Source organism: Phacochoerus africanus, chromosome 5 (genome assembly GCF_016906955.1).
Source record: "Phacochoerus africanus isolate WHEZ1 chromosome 5, ROS_Pafr_v1, whole genome shotgun sequence".
NCBI classification, from domain to species: domain Eukaryota; kingdom Metazoa; phylum Chordata; class Mammalia; order Artiodactyla; family Suidae; genus Phacochoerus; species Phacochoerus africanus.
In genome coordinates, this window is record NC_062548.1 from 77,034,512 (window position 1) to 77,050,148 (window position 15,637).

Consider the following 15,637-nt stretch of genomic DNA (forward strand, 5'->3'; position numbering starts at 1 on the left):
TGTTATTTTATTTACTTATTTATTTAGCCTTAGAACCATATAGGTGTTGACTTTATCTTCTAGGCAGAGATGAGCCATGAGGTCTTTTGAGCTAGAGGGTGATGACCAAGGACTGTGTTTATGAAAACAAATCTAGTGGAGAGAGAAGTCAAAGGTGCATGAGGCTCCTGACCCCGACTTGGGGACCTCACGGGTGGGGATGCTGTAGACAACCTAGGAAAATGCACTGGGGTGTCAAAAATCCTGGACTGGCTATCACAGAGTCAGTGCCATTCCTTATCCAGGCTATACTCCCCAAGCACATCCAGACGCCAAAGAAGCTGGACGTGAGGATGGTGGTGGCCTTTATTGATCTAAAATTTTCTGGGAGGGTATGGCTTTTCAGTTATTGACCGTGACGTTTCAGAAGAATGTTTTTGGGAGAAAAATTTTAAATGATACTTATCCATCTTTATCTTTGTACCCCTTCCTCTTACTACTTTAGTTAGAAAAGTCTCTTTTTTTGGTGAAATGCTGGTAACTGTTGAGCTGGGTGATGAATAGGTACATAGGGTTCATTTTACTATTCTCCCACATAGTAAAAACGTTGGAAAATGCCCACAATACATTTTTTTTAAAGTCTCTCTTTCCCATTGCTAGAATAATCACTATATTTTATTTCTCCCAGCTTTTCTCCCACTGCTTTCATGTTCCAGTAGAGAGAAACTCTTGCCCAGGAGATTTAAGGAACTTGCTTACTATATGACTCCTTCCTACCCACTAAGCCACAACCGCTTTTTTAGGTGCAAGGAAAACACCCAATGACATGGCTATTTGGGAAGCACTAGAATTCAGTTCAAGGATGTTTGGCCAGAAGATTCCCAGTGGCTGGTGCTTTATTCCTACTAACTTATCCCAACCTTGCCCAAAAAGACATGATAAGACCAGAGAGGTGTGTTCATGAACTTAACAGCCGGCTCTCCAAGGAGAAGAAACTCTGATCTGTAGCCATTTCTTTGGTGTAAATATTTCCAATATGACCAATTTCAAGTTACTTATGTGGTATCACTGAACTTAGAGTTCAGAATAAGTAGCCAGGAGTACACCATTACACAGTATTTCCACCACAGACATAAGAGACAAAAAAACTTCAAAAGCGTATATAATAGTAAAAACTAATAAAATAATCAGAAAGTGATGGGTTGTTTTAGATATAACTTATTTTTTCCAGTATCTTGGATTTTTTTATGATTTTTATTTTTTCCATTATAGTTGGTTTACAACGTTCTATCAATTTTCTACTGTACAGCAAGGTGATCCAGTCCCGCATACACATATACATTCTTTTCTCACATTATCCTCCTTCATGCTCCTTCGCAAGTGACTAGATACAGCTCCCAGTGCTATACAGCAGGAACTCACTGCTTATCCATTCCAGTGCAACAGTTTGCATCTATTAACCCCAGACTCCCAGCCCATCCCACTCCCTCCCCCTCCCCCTTGGCAACCACAAGTCTGTTCTCCAAGTCCATGAGTTTTTCTGTGGAAATGTTCCTTTGTGCCATATATTAGACTCCAGATATAAGTGAAATCATATGGTATTTGTCTTTCTCTTTCTGACTTCACCTAGTATGAGAGTCTCTAGTTCCATCCATTAAATATAACATTTATAAATAATTCTACTTTAATATATTTATTTTCACGTTCATTTAATTTTCTTTTTCTTTTTTGCTTTTTAGGGCTGCACCTGCGGCATATGGAGGTTCTCAGGCTAGAGGCTGAATCAAGAGCTATAGCTGCCAGCCTATGCCACAGCCCATGAGGGATCCAAGTCATGTCTGTGACCTACTCCACAGCTCACGGCAATGCCAGATCCTTAACCCACTGAGTAAGGACAGGGATAGAACCCGCATCCTCAAGGATCCTAGTCAGGTTCATTAACTGGTGAGCCATGAAGGGAACTCCAGGATTTTATTTTTTTAATTGTGGTAAAATAGACACAACACCACCTACCATTTAAACTGTTTTCAAGTGTACAAGTCAGTGGCATTAACTACATTCATAATGTCATGAAACCATCACCACTATCCATTCCCAGAACTTTTCCATCATCCCAGCAGAAATCCTGCAGCCATTAAATAATAACTCAATTATTTCCTCCTCATCCCAGCCCCTGCCAACCATCATGCTACTTCCTGTCTCTATCATTAATCCTTTTGTGTCTGGATTGTTTCACTTGGCATAATGCTTTCAAAGTTCCTCTATGTTTGAGCATATATTAGAAACTCCTTAAAGTGAAAGCAGAATTTTAAGACTAATATTTAAGGCCACCTTTAGTGCCCCGACAACCACGCTTGGCCTAGAGGGAGGGTACGTGGATGTCACACCATCGTCTTACTTCCAAGGAACAAGCCGTTCCCAGGTTCACCCAAGTACAGAAAACCCAGGGAATCCACCAAAGCACCGTCTTGGTTGGGAGCTCATAAGGCAGTCTAATAGGGAGCAAAAAGAACCTGAAAAAAGTAGAAGGTGCCGTGTGCATGATGAAAATCCCACTATGATTATCTTTCCAAAAATCAGACCAGTATTTCAACCTAAAAGAAGTTCACCCAGTGGTTGTGAAAGGCTGGTTCCCTGGCTAAGAATGTCACCATCAACCAGGAACCTGGGAGTTCCTGTCATGGTGCAGCAGAAACGAATCCGACTAGGAAACATGAGGTTGTGGGTTTGATCCCTGGCCTCGCTCAGTGGGTTCAGGAACTGGCACTGTCAGAAGCTGTGGTGCAGGTCACAGCTGCAGCTTGGATCTGGCGTTGCTGTGGCTGTGGTGTAGGCCAGCAGCTACAGCTCCAATTAGACCCCTAGCCTGGGAACCTCCATATGCCACAGATGCAGCCCTAAAATGCAAAAAAAAAAAAGAATAAAGTAATGGGAGTTCCTGGTGGTGTCTCTGGAGTACCGCTGGGATGCAAGTTTGATTCCTGGCCCAGCACAGTAGGTTAAGGATCTGGCATTGCTGCAACTACGGCTCAGATCTGATACCTGGCCTGGGAACTCCATAAGCCTCAGGGTGGCAAAAAAGGAAAAAAAAAAAAAAAAGAGGGGAAAAATGGGAGAAATTATATGATAACATTAACATCTATAACTATGCATCAATGTGAAGCAGGAAATATGTTTGCCAAAAAGTATTTAAACAGCAGAGTTCTCAGAACCATCCACTGGCAACACCCACTCCTCCTGGTAGGCCTGATCTGTTCATTTACAAGATCTGTGAAACTCCAAATTCATGTCTCTTCCCACACGTCAGGGTTGGTGAAGGCTCTAAAGAAAGGCATTCAGGGCTGGAGGGAGGAGGCTGGAATCCAGAACCAGGGCAGCGTTCCAGTCCCTGCTCCAAGATTTAACCCCACCTATAAGACCCAGTTTCCTCTGGCATAAAACTGAGATAGTAGTGACTGTTGTGCAGGATTTCTGCCAGGACTAGCAATAAGGCTAATCCTCAATATACCCTCCTTCCTCATTCAGAGAATGTTCAGAGGGATCAAGTCTGATAAACCAGGAAGGTGGGACGCCTCCAGGAAGAAATAATGACCAGTCCAAGGCAAACCCATTCCGACTGCCACGATGGTCTAAGAGTGGCTAGGTGATTCACTTCTGGCCAGTGAGAAATAAAGGTGAGCTGCCAAGAGGCTTGGAGAAAGAGTGCCCCCCAGGCTAAAAAGACAGAGGCAGACTATCCACTTCCTCCTCTCCTCGGGCCTTGGATGATGTCAGACTCAGTGTCTGGAGCTACGGCTTCAAAGGGATCCTAATTAGTACAGAGGGTAAAGCCCCTAGCATACTATCTGGGACAAGTTCTCAAATGTAATTTTTTTTTTTTAATCTCTTTAGGGCTGCAACTACGGCATATGGAAGTTCCCTGGGCTAGGGGTCAAATAGGAGCTGTAGCTGCTGGCCTATGCCACAGCCACAGCAACACCAGATCCAAGCCACATCGGTGACCTATGCTGCAGCTTGCGGCAACGCCGGATCCTTAACCCACCGAGTGAGGCCACAGATTGAACCCTCACCCTCATGGATACTAGTCAGGTTCTTAACCCACTGAGCCACGATGGGAATTCTAAGTTTTCAAACTTTAATGTGCACAAAAGTCACGTGGCCAGCATTTAGAAATATGGATTTGGGGGATACTAGACAGGGAAGCAGGGCAGCAGAACATCTTGTTTCTCCAAGGCTGAATTTCTGCCTTGATTTCCTTCCTGGTACCCAGATCTTCCTTTTCATTTAAAAACATTTATTGTAGGGAGAGAGGATTAAGATGGCGGAATAGAAGGACTGGAGCTCAACTTCTCTCCTAAAAACAACAAAATTCACAACTAAAAGCTGAGCAATCTCCACCCAAATGGACCGGAAACCTTAAAAAAGATACCCTACTCCAGAGGAAAAAGAGGAGGCCATATCAAGAGGTAGGAGGGGCGATTTCATGATATAAACAACCCCATACCTCCCGGGTAGAAAGCTCCACAGACTGAAAACTAACTGGTTCACAGAGACTCCCCTACAGGGGTGAGAGTTCTGAGCCCCACATCAAACCCTCACGTGCGGGGACCTGGCACTGGGAGAGAGAGCCCCTGGAGCATCTGGCATTGAAGGCCAGTGGGGCTTGCCCACAGGAGCTCCACGGGACTGGGGGAAACGGAGACCCCATTCTTAAAAGGCGCGCACGGACTTTCACGTGCTCTGGATCCCAGGCCAGAGCGAGGTCTCCATAGGAATCTGGGTCAAACCTGACTGCAGTTCTTGGAGGACATCCTGGGAAAACGGGAATGTGGCTTTTTGTGAGGGAAGGACATTGGAGGCAAAGCTCTCAGGAATATTCAGCAGCTGCCTTTCTCTGGAGGGGGCCATTTTGGGAAAATCTGGCCCCTCCCATCAGTCAGTGCTGAGAAGCTCCAGGGCAAACAACAATCCAGGTGGGATCACAGCCCTGCCCCTCAGTAAACAGGCTACCTAAAGACCCCTCAGGCACCCAGCTGCCTCTAACCCCATCTAGAGACAAAGCCCCACCCACCAGAGGGATTAGAATCAGCTCCACCTACCAGTGGGCAGGCATCAGCCCCTCCCATCAGGAAGCCTACAGCAAGCCCCCATAGTGACTTCAGCCACAAGGGGGGCAGGCACCAGAAGTAAGAGAGGCTACAACTCTATTATGTGTAAAAAGGTCACCACACCAAAAACCTATAAAAATGAAAAGACAGAGAACTATAACTCAGATGAGGGAGAAAGGAAAAATCCCAGCAAATAAGCTAAGTGATGAGGAGATTCTTAGCCTCCAGGAAAAAGACTAGATTGTGTCTAGAATGGTGTAATGCCTATATTGAAGAATCAATAAGATGTAACAAATTGTGAGGACATATTTATATAGTTACACTGTTTTTTAACCAATTTATGCATTTTATATTTTACTTATCTTCAGAGGGTATATTATTTTTGTTATTATTACCAGTTAAGTTATTCTTTTTATTATGCTATGTAAAATATTTAATGGTATATAAGGCTTCCTTCTTTATAAGTTTTAGTTGCATAATATACACAATTTTAATATAATGCTAATTTTTAAAGAAAAATTGAAATATAATAGATAATACTAAATAGTAAAGATGAAAGCCATACAAAATGGGATAAAGTATAGCATAAATTTCCTATTTGTCTCAGCATATTTTCCATTCTACTTCTCCAGAGGGAGTCACTTAATCTCTTAAGATCCATGATATAATGTAAATGTAATTGTATTTAAATATATGTAAATTTAATTGTAAATGTGTAAATGTAATTGTATTTAAATATATGTATTTTATTTTGTAAAAAAATAAAAATAAAATTTCATACACACGCACACACGAAACATTTATTGTATAACTGTGCTAAGCATTAGAGCAGATGCAAAAGAAAACAGTATAACCTAGGCCAGCAGTTCATACTAAGGGATTCCTAGACTCTCTAGGATCTGTCCCCCAGTAATTGGTCCTGTCTCCCACAGGCCTCAGACCTTAATTTCTGAGGGCCCTCCCACTCTGCCCTCTGGGACTAGTCCTGCTTTGGCCCAACATGCCACTCCTCCAGTGCGCCTGGTCTTGCTTTCTCATCCCCATGCCTGTGCATAAGCCTCTTGTATCCCATCTCCAGGATGGCTGCCCCCCACCCCCACACCAGGAAGCCTTCTTTGACCACCTATGATGGACCCAGGTACACCTCCAAAGTTCTATGGCAATCTGGGCAGCATATCAAAACATTAATCATGCAGTCCAATGATTTCTAAATTGTTCATTTGCCTGTATTTCTCCCTAAGGATGGGGTCTGAGTATTTTATCCTTGACTCTAGCATCGGTCATATTGTATAATAAATGAAGGAAACTTTTCCATTTGGCAGAGGCCACTGACATCCTGCCTACCACCCGAACACCCTTCCCCAAGGTGCTGAGCTGCCTCTCCTGCCCTTAGATGCTGCCCCAAGTCTTGCTCCCATGGGGATGCACCACCAGCATCTTGACACAGCTCATCATCCTGGTTCGACATCTGCTCTCCTTTCTCCACCTAACAGCTGGGATCCCCTGCATACTTAGGATGACCCAGGTCAACATCAAGTCCATCTTCAACAAGTGGTTTACACATAGACTCTACCTCTTCACCTCTGAAAAAGTCCAACCCCCACCGTCAGTTTCATCTCCCAGCCCTGCCTTTTCAGGCTGATTCCCCATTTTTAACCCATTATACAGTATAACAAAGTACTAGAGCACAGGATACAGAATCAGACTGCCAAATTCAAATCCTGGCTATATCACTTGCTAGTATGTGACATCAAGGAAATTACTCAATCCCTTTGTGCCTCAGTTTCCACATCTGTATAATGGAGACGATGTTTGTAGTACCCGCCTAATATGGGTAACAAACATTTTTAAAACATAAAATAAATAAATAAATAATAAAAAATAACATGCCAGGAGTTCCCACTGTGGCACACTGGATTGATCCAGCTCGTCTCTGAGGAGGCACTAGTTTGATCTCTGGCCCAGTGCAGTGGGTTACAGATCCAGCATTGCTGCAGCTGTGGCATAGGTCGCAGCTTTGGCTCAGCTTCAATCCCTGGCCCATGAACTTCCATATGCTGTGGGAGAGGCAGGAAAAAGAAAATAAATAAATAAATAACATGCCAGATGTTTGGCACAGGGTCAGGCTCCTAGGAAATACGTGGGGAACATTATACATGAATACTGGTGGCACAGAGGTTCCAGCATACAGAGAGGCAGAGACCTCACAGACTGAACCACCGTCTGGCTAAAGAATGAGGTCTGGGCTCCGAGGTCAAGGCCAAGCCCCCCAGTGATATCACTGCCAGGGCTTTCTCTGACAAAGGGCCCCGCCCCAGCAAGTCTATCTAGTCTACAGGCCATGACTTATCCCCTCCACCTCTTCTCTCTGCTTTTGCAGCTAAAGACACATTGGAACCATCAGACCATTTAAATATAGTACTTTTCCCTGGACAACTTCCACTATTTTTTCAACAAGCTAATGTATAACCAAATGAACTACATGACAAGAATGAGTGACTGCGACTTCGACTCATTAGAAATCAAAGCACAACTGCATCTTAGCTCTTTGTATACAAATAAGAAAGTATATGACCATCTGTTAATCTTAAGGCTAGAAAATCTGATAAGTACACATTCTTCAAGTCTGTTTCATTCTCCCTCTTCACAAACAATTGAAATGGGCAGGTGCTATCTGTAACTCTCTATTTTAAAAAACTGATAATACATGAATATGATTAAAAAAAAAAATTCAGGTAGTACCAAAAAGCATAGGGTGATAAGTCTGTAAGAATTCCACCTCCCCCTATTACAGTGGCAACCACTCTTAACATTTTCCCTGTGTTGACTCTCAGAAGTATTTATTCATTAACAAGTACATAAAAATATAAATAGCCTCCACCATTCCTATATACAGAAATGTTGGCATATCTAACATATCTATGTTTACATTAAGTTGTATTTTGCTTTTTAAAAAAATATATCTATATCTTCAATATCATTCTACATCTGTTCCTATTAACCTGCACCACTTTTTTTTTTTTTTTTGGTCTTTTTGCTATTTCTTGGGCCGCCGCCACAGCATATGGAGGTTCCCAGGCTAGGGGTCGAATTGGAGCTGTAGACGCCAGCCTACACCACAGCCACAGCAACGCGGGATCCGAGCCGCGTCTGCAACCTACACCACAGCTCACGGCAACGCCAGATCCCCAACCCACTGAGCAAGGCCAGGGATCGAACCCACAACCTCATGGTTCCTAGTCGGATTTGTTAACCACTGAGCCACGAAGGGAACTCCCTGCACCACTTTTTAACAGCTGCATTGTGTTGCACTGAATGGATGTCCCATAACTTAGCCAGTACGTTACCGATAGATACTTAGGTCATCTCTAATCTTTTGGTGCTATAAACAATGCTGCAGTGTATACATCCTTGTACACAGGTCTCCACACACACATGTCCAAGTACACCTTTAGGATAAAATTCCTAGAATTCAAATGGACGGAACAAAGGTAAATGGATTTTTAAATGTTGAGACACATTGCGAAATTTCGGGGTAATTCTTAACACAATGTCTGTGTACTTGCCAGGTTTCCATGGTTGGGATTAGAAACTGTACGGAGGAGTTCCCGTCGTGGCGCAGTGGTTAACGAATCCGACTAGGAACCATGAGGTTGCGGGTTTGGTCCCTGCCCTTGCTCAGTGGGTTAATGATCCGGCGTTGCCGTGAGCTGTGGTGTAGGTTGCAGATGCGGCTCGGATCCTGCGTTGCTGTGTCTCTGGCGTAGGCCGGTGGCTACAGCTCCGATTTGACCCCTAGCCTGGGAACCTCCATATGCCGCGGGAGCGGCCCAAAGAAATAGCAAAAAGACAGAAAGAAGAAAAAAAAAAAAAAGAAACTGTATGGAAAAATGTCAAATGTGTTTTTTCTTCTGGAGAGAGGATCCGTGGTTTTAGTCAGACTCCCAAAAGGGTCTGGGACTCTAAAGAGGATGAGAACCAGAGAGTCAGCAGATCCTTGTACAGCATCACAAAGCAGCAACAACAGAAGCTGACGCTAAGCAGGATCCAGCAAGTGCCTTCCGGAGCCCCCTGGAGGAGAGAGAGGGCAGGTGCTGGGGGCTTACATCTATAAGGGACCTCCTCCTCCAGGGCAGCCAGTACCCGCTACACATCAATCAGGAGAATTTGTTCCCATTTGCCACTTGGGGGGATGGGGTGTGAGTGTCTTAACCCAGAGGACTGAATCCACCGTGATGGGCAGGGAGATCTTTCTGATAACTTGACAAAAGTCCACTCTTGGGGCCTCCTGCTCTGTCTCAAGTCAGGCTGCTCATGCTGTGCTATACCCAGGCCTTAAAGGGTTAAGGATGTTGACAGGGGGTGGGAGGGGTTAAGTAAAGGTCTTTTTCAGAGAAACTTACAGTCCGGCCTTTCCCTGCAATTTATTCCTGCTGCTGATTGTGGATAAAATGTTCAATACAGGTTCTACCTCTAGCAGTCCCGACCAAGAAACAGAATGGCAATCTACTGACCTCTAACATCTTGAACTTTTAAAACAAATTCTTCAAAGGTGGTGGTTCAGGTCCCATAGCAAAGCTCTCAGTCCAGTTCAAACATAACTGAATGCTAACGAGCTACTCCCAAGAAAACCAACAATAGGCAGATGGCTGGGTCCCACCCTGTCATACTGGATCAGAATTTTGGGGAGGGGGGCAAGACTCTATGCTGCGCAAGCTTCTGGAAGGATGTACTGAAGGTTTGGAAACTATGGGCTTAGAAATCATTTCAGTTTAACCTTCTTCCCTTCCCAGCTCCATCAGAAGGGGCTGTGGAATCTCTGCACAGATGTCTCTGGACAGAGTTCTCGCCAACTCCAAGCTACCTAGCCTATGGGTTTCAGAAGCCACTTCCTTAAATTCAACCAGAACCTGATACCCAAAAAGCTCCTGCCCAGCTATGCCCAGGGCCACAGAGGATGAGGTGGTTCCCTTGTCCACTCACCAAGCCCCTCCAGAATGGAGGGCCATTAACCTGTATCTCCACACAACTGCAATCTACCCTGTCTAGTAGAAACAGACCCACTACTTCCGACTACAGTTCACATGGTGTGACCAGAAAAAAAAACTGAAAAGGGAAAAGGAAAAGGAAAAAGATTGGTCAAGATTTACTTAATAAGCCAGGAAGCCACAAATGCAAATCCCACATCACTATGAACCAACACTGACAGAGCCACAGCCGGGCAGGAAGGACTGTGGAATAGGCTTTAGTATCAGGCAGCTGGATTTAAATCTCTTTTCAAGGGGTCTGACCATGACCAAGGATCACCACTTGGAGCCTCAAGCTCCTCATCTGTAAAACAAGGTTAATAACCCCACCTCAAGTTGAAATAAAGATTAAATGAGAAAACTAGGATGACTGTTATTCATTATCCCCTCAGGGATGAGAGTTCAGTATCCATAAAACTGCCCCCATAAGTAGCCCTAATTGCAGTGAAAGCAAACTCTCAAGGGTTAGGTTTGAGCCAAACTACAGCCCAAAGTCCAAGCAAAAATTTTGGAAGTTTACTGTTTTACATGAAAAGACTATCTAGGAGTTCCCATTGTGGCTCAGCGGTAACTAACCCAACTAGTATCCATGAGGATGCAGGTTTGATCCCTGGCCTCCCTTAGTGGGTTAAGGATCTGGTGTCACCCTGAGCTGTGGTGTAGGTCACAGATGAGGCTCAGATCTTGCATTGCTGTGGCTGTGGCATAGGCCAGCAGCTACAGCTCCGATTTGACCCCTAGCCTGGGAACTTCCATGTGCCTCGGGTGCAGCCCTAAAAAAAAAAAAAAAGAAAAAGAAAAAAAAAGAAAGAAAGAAAGAAAAGAAAAGAGTCTCTAAAATTTTTTTTTTTGGTGTATTTTTAGGGCCACACCCAAGGCATACAGAAGTTCCCAGGCTACAGGTCAAATAAGAGCTGCAGCTGCCGGCCTACGCCACAGCCACAGCGATGCAAGATCTGAGCCTCATCTGTGACCTACACCACAGCTCAGGGTGACACCAGATCCTCAACCCACCAAGGGAGGCCAGGGATCAAACACGAAACCTCGTGGTTCCTAGTCTGATTCATTAACCACTGAGCCGGGGATTGAACCCACATCCCCATGGATACTAACTGGATTCATTACCGCTGAGCCACAATGGGAACTCTTAAATTTTGAATTTTACTACACACACACACAAAAAAAAATATATATACACATATATATTTACTACAGAATATATATATATATATAAAGAGTTTCTATCCTCAAATATGTTTTTGTTGGTTTTGGCTTTTTTCCCCTTTTTTGGCCGCCCCATGCCATATGGAGTTCCCAGGCCAGAGATCAGATCCAAGCTGAAGCTGTGGCAATGCCGGATCCTTTAAGCCACTGTGTCATGTTGGGGATCAAACCTGCGTCCTGGTGCTATAGAGATGCTTCTGATCCACTTGCACCAGAGTGGGAATGCCTATCCTCAAATACCTGGATAAAACTGACACTCAAAGAAAATCCCCCCTCTTGTTTATTCTGAAGCTTCTCCGGCACACCATCTGATATCCCAGTGCCTGCCACTCACCTCCATCTCCCTTAGAGAAGAGCAGCCTTAAGTCTACAAGCAGATGAGCAAGATTGGACAAACAACTGAGCGTCTAGACATAAGCAAAGAAATGGGCTACAAGTAGGACTGTGGGGATGACATGGAGGCTGTTCATCTTTCAGATGCTGAGGGCTGGTGTGCTCTGACTTGACTGTGAATGTTACTCTCTAAATTACTTTCAGAGAAAAATTATCCCTAACCAAAGATGAGAATATCAAGGAGGGAAATTCATAGGCACCTTGATTCAATAGTTGTGTGTATATGCAAGCACGCACGCGCGCGTGTGTGTGTGGCCCCAAAGCAATAGAAATCCGAGGTAAGCTGAACCTGAGGGATCTGGCCTTGACCGGAAAGGGCTCTGGGAAGTCAGCTGGTCCTGGGCGGGTCCTGGGCAGGTCCGGGGTGGCCATGGCTACCCATTTCCTTATTCTGTCCTTGTCCTCTGCTTTTTGCTTGTGTCCACCTCTGTCACCTGAGAATTCCCTGGCAACTAAAGAGCTAGGGCTTGGCTATGCAAGGAGGATTTGGGGGGGGGGGGGGTCCTAGAACTGATGGGCAATGAAATGGATCATTTAGAGGGGGACCCCAGTCATTTCACTGTCAGCTGAAGAGAGCAGATGCCCACTTTTTAGGCAAGCTGTGGGTTACTCCGGAGCCTAACAGCTCCAAGACTTGCATCAACTTGGGAAGCACTTAACGTTGGGTGCATTGCTGAAAAGCAATAACCTCTTTGGTCCCAAGGTCTCCGGCTGGTCAAAGCCATAATTAAAGAGTGAGGCTGTGTCACGTATTTCATAATAAAACAGATTCCCATGTGTCAGGCACTGTGCTGAGGGCATTAGATACACGAGGAGAAAAGGGTAAGAAACTAGGAAAAGGAGTAAATTTCTTCTTTCTTTCTTTCTTTTTTTCTTTTTTTTTTTTTTTAAGGGCCACACTTGCAGCATATGTGAGTTCCCAGGCTAGGGGGTCTAATCGGAGCTACAGCTGCTGGCCTAAGCCACAGCCACAGTCACAGCCATGCCAGATCCGAGCAGCGACTGCGACCTACATGTACCACAGCTCGAGACAACGCCAGATTCCAAACCCACTGAGCGAAGCCTTGGATCAAACCCGTGTCCTCATGGATACTCGTTGGGTTCGTTTCCGCTGAGCCACAACGGGGACTCCGTAAGTTTCTTAAAATGAGCAACAAATAGGAGCGGGTGTTGGACTGAAACAGCTCCAAGGAGTATTACTTAATCCTTTCTTTGTAATGCCTAAACCCAGCACAATGCTTGGCACATAAACTCAATAAACTGCGATGGTCTCTGACCGGTGTATATCTTGAGCTGCCTAAACTGCTCTGGAGGTCCTTCTGGAAGGTGCCCGTGGATAAGGAGGGTGTTTGCCTTCCCCTTGCCCACCTGGAGCGAGCCCCAGCCCGCTCCACCCAGGGCCGCCCGAGCCCCGCCCGCAGGGCAGCGGCCGGCACCCCCTCCCTGGCTTGGCGCCCGACCGGCCACCCCAGCCAGGCGCTCCGGGGCTGCCGCGCCCCTTCCCGAGCCCGGGACCCCCGGCCCAGGACCCCCCTTACCCCTCGAGCCGAACCGAGATGGCGCTCGTTCTCTGCGGCCACGGAGAACACACCCTGGCGGGGCCGGGCAGCGGGTCTTACTCCAGGCGGGCCAGGCCCGCCCCGCTTCGGGGTGGAGACTGAGCCAGAGTTCCTGGTTGTCCCTCTGCCCAGACCGGAAAACCCTCCGCGGGCGAAGCGCACCTGGAGCCGGGGCCTGGGACTGCTGCCGGGGACGCCAGGGGTAGGGGGCTGCCCCCACCTAGTCCTCCGCCCAGATCCCAGCCTGCCCGACCCTCCCCGGTCCCCGCGAGGCGGAGCGGTCGAACTCTGGTGTCCGGTGCCCGGGCGCCACCACACCTCGGAAGGCCGCGCACTCGCCGTGCTCACGCCGCGGCGGGAGTCAAAGCCTCCTTCCCCGGACTCCGTTCTTCTTCACGCCGCGCTTGTGGCCTTAAAAGTGGAAAATGAAATCAGAAGGGCGCATTTCGTTTCACTCTTGACCTTGAAACATTAAATTCTCCAAAGTTCCCAGGAGTTTCATGTTTCCCTTAAGAAAAGCCGAGTTCCCACTCCCTAGGGAAATCTTGGGTTTCGAGCGGTCCTTCATCTCTCTCTTCACCTCTAAATTATTTATCCGGGGTCGCTACTGGCCAGTAGCTCTGGGGTGTGGCCTTGAAGCTTAGCTCTCCCCTTGTAAGGCAGCCTTTATATCTTCCTACCGGCTTCCCCCATCCAAGCCCCTTAAAGCTCTTGAAGGCACTGACAGGGTCTAGGTGGTCTTCGGACCGACATCCACGACTGTTCCGCCACATGGCAAGTACTCAGTGAATGCTTGCGTAATAATCCCATTGAGTCTACAGGCGAATTCTGATTTCATCTAACAGCTTTGGGGAATGCGTTTTATATCCAAATGCAAGTGCGAGTACCCTTAGAGCTGGAGAGGTAATATTAAATAATTTTATTAAGATGCAGCTAAAGGTGGGAGTTCCCCATCGTGACTCAGCAGAAAGGAATCTGACTAGCATCCGTGAGGACGCAGGTTCCATCCCAGGACTTGCTCAGTAGGTTAAGGATCCAACCCGGGGTTGCTGTAAGCTATGGTGTAGGTTGCAGACTTCTCTCAGATCTGGTGTGGCTGTGGCTCTGGCGTAGGCCAGCAGCTGCAGCTCTGATTGGACCCCTAGCCTGGGAACCTCCATATGCCGTGGGTGCCCTAAAACGACAAAGAAAAAAAAAAATTGCAGCTAAAGCAGGTGGTTTAATGTGGTTAAGAGCATGGGTTTGAGGATCGGGCTGATTTGGATTCTACACCTGGTTCTGCCTTTTCTCTGCTTGATAATTTTAAGTTTCTGAGCTTAGTTTATGATCTAACATGGAGGAAACAAAAGAAGACAGTGAGAAAAGAATGCAATAAGAATAATTTGTTTCCTCAGAGGAATTAGAAAGACTATGGTAGTCTTTAAAAAATAAATAAAATAGGAGTTCCCTTGTGGCTCAGCTGATGAAGGATCTGGCATTGTCACTGCTGTGGCTCTGGTTACAACTGTGGCATGGGTTTGATCCCTGGCCCAGGAACTTCCAGCATGCCAAAATATATATGTATAATAAAATAAAATAAAAACAACACTGGAAATGGAGCAGATGCACCCTGCCGTTACTAGGTGGGTGCACCCAGCTCTCTTTCTTCCCATAACTGCCCTCACACTAGGTTGGTAAGCCACAGTCAACCCTTACTTTACAGGGGTACAAAAGACCAAGAATAAATCTATGATACTCTTCATATTCCAGAGCTCCCATGGGTTTAGGCTGAGGCTAAAATTCAGCAGAAATGGAGTTCCCATCATGGCTTAGCGGAAATGAGACTGACTAGGATCCATGAGGACAGTTTCGATCCCCGACCTTGCTCAGTGAATTAAGGATCTGGCATTGCTGTGAGCTGTGGTGTTGGTAACAGACGCGTCTCAGATCTGACATTGCTGTGGCTGTGGTGTTAGCCGACAGCTACAGCTCCAATTCAACCCCTAGCCTGGGAACCTCCATATGCTGCGACTGCGGCCCTAAAAAGACAATAAACAAACAAACAAATAAATAAATAAAATTCACCAGAAACCATGTCTGTACTTTGCTACTTCCTCTGCGCTATCCTGCTTCACTCACTTGGGTTCTCCTGAGAAAACCCCTCCCTAAGGCACTTTCACAAGAATCCCCATCTCAGGCTTTGCTTCTAGGGAACCTGATCTGTGAGTATTTTAAAAATTAATACAATTGTTGAAATTAAAGACTCGAAGGAGCCTTTTAAGAAAGCAGAATGAACACATGCCTTCCCCTCAGCTCCCTCTTATATCCGACAAAAGCAATAGTGTGTGTATATACATATATATATTTT

At 45.9% G+C, this 15,637-nt stretch overlaps 1 protein-coding gene across 3 annotated transcripts in view; it reads right to left on the reverse strand.

Moving 5' to 3' along the window:
* ANXA4 (annexin A4) overlaps positions 1-13,683 on the reverse strand; it is a 69,388-nt gene extending 55,705 nt beyond the window's left edge. For 2 of the 3 annotated variants that reach the window (XM_047781867.1, XM_047781865.1), the window contains exon 1: positions 13,270-13,537. The gene's annotated coding sequence lies outside the window, so the exon portion shown is untranslated. Of the gene's footprint in view, positions 1-13,269; positions 13,538-13,608 lie in introns of those variants that run through there. The other variant, XM_047781866.1, reaches the window with a different exon arrangement.
* Between the last annotated feature and the right edge of the window lie 1,954 nt (positions 13,684-15,637).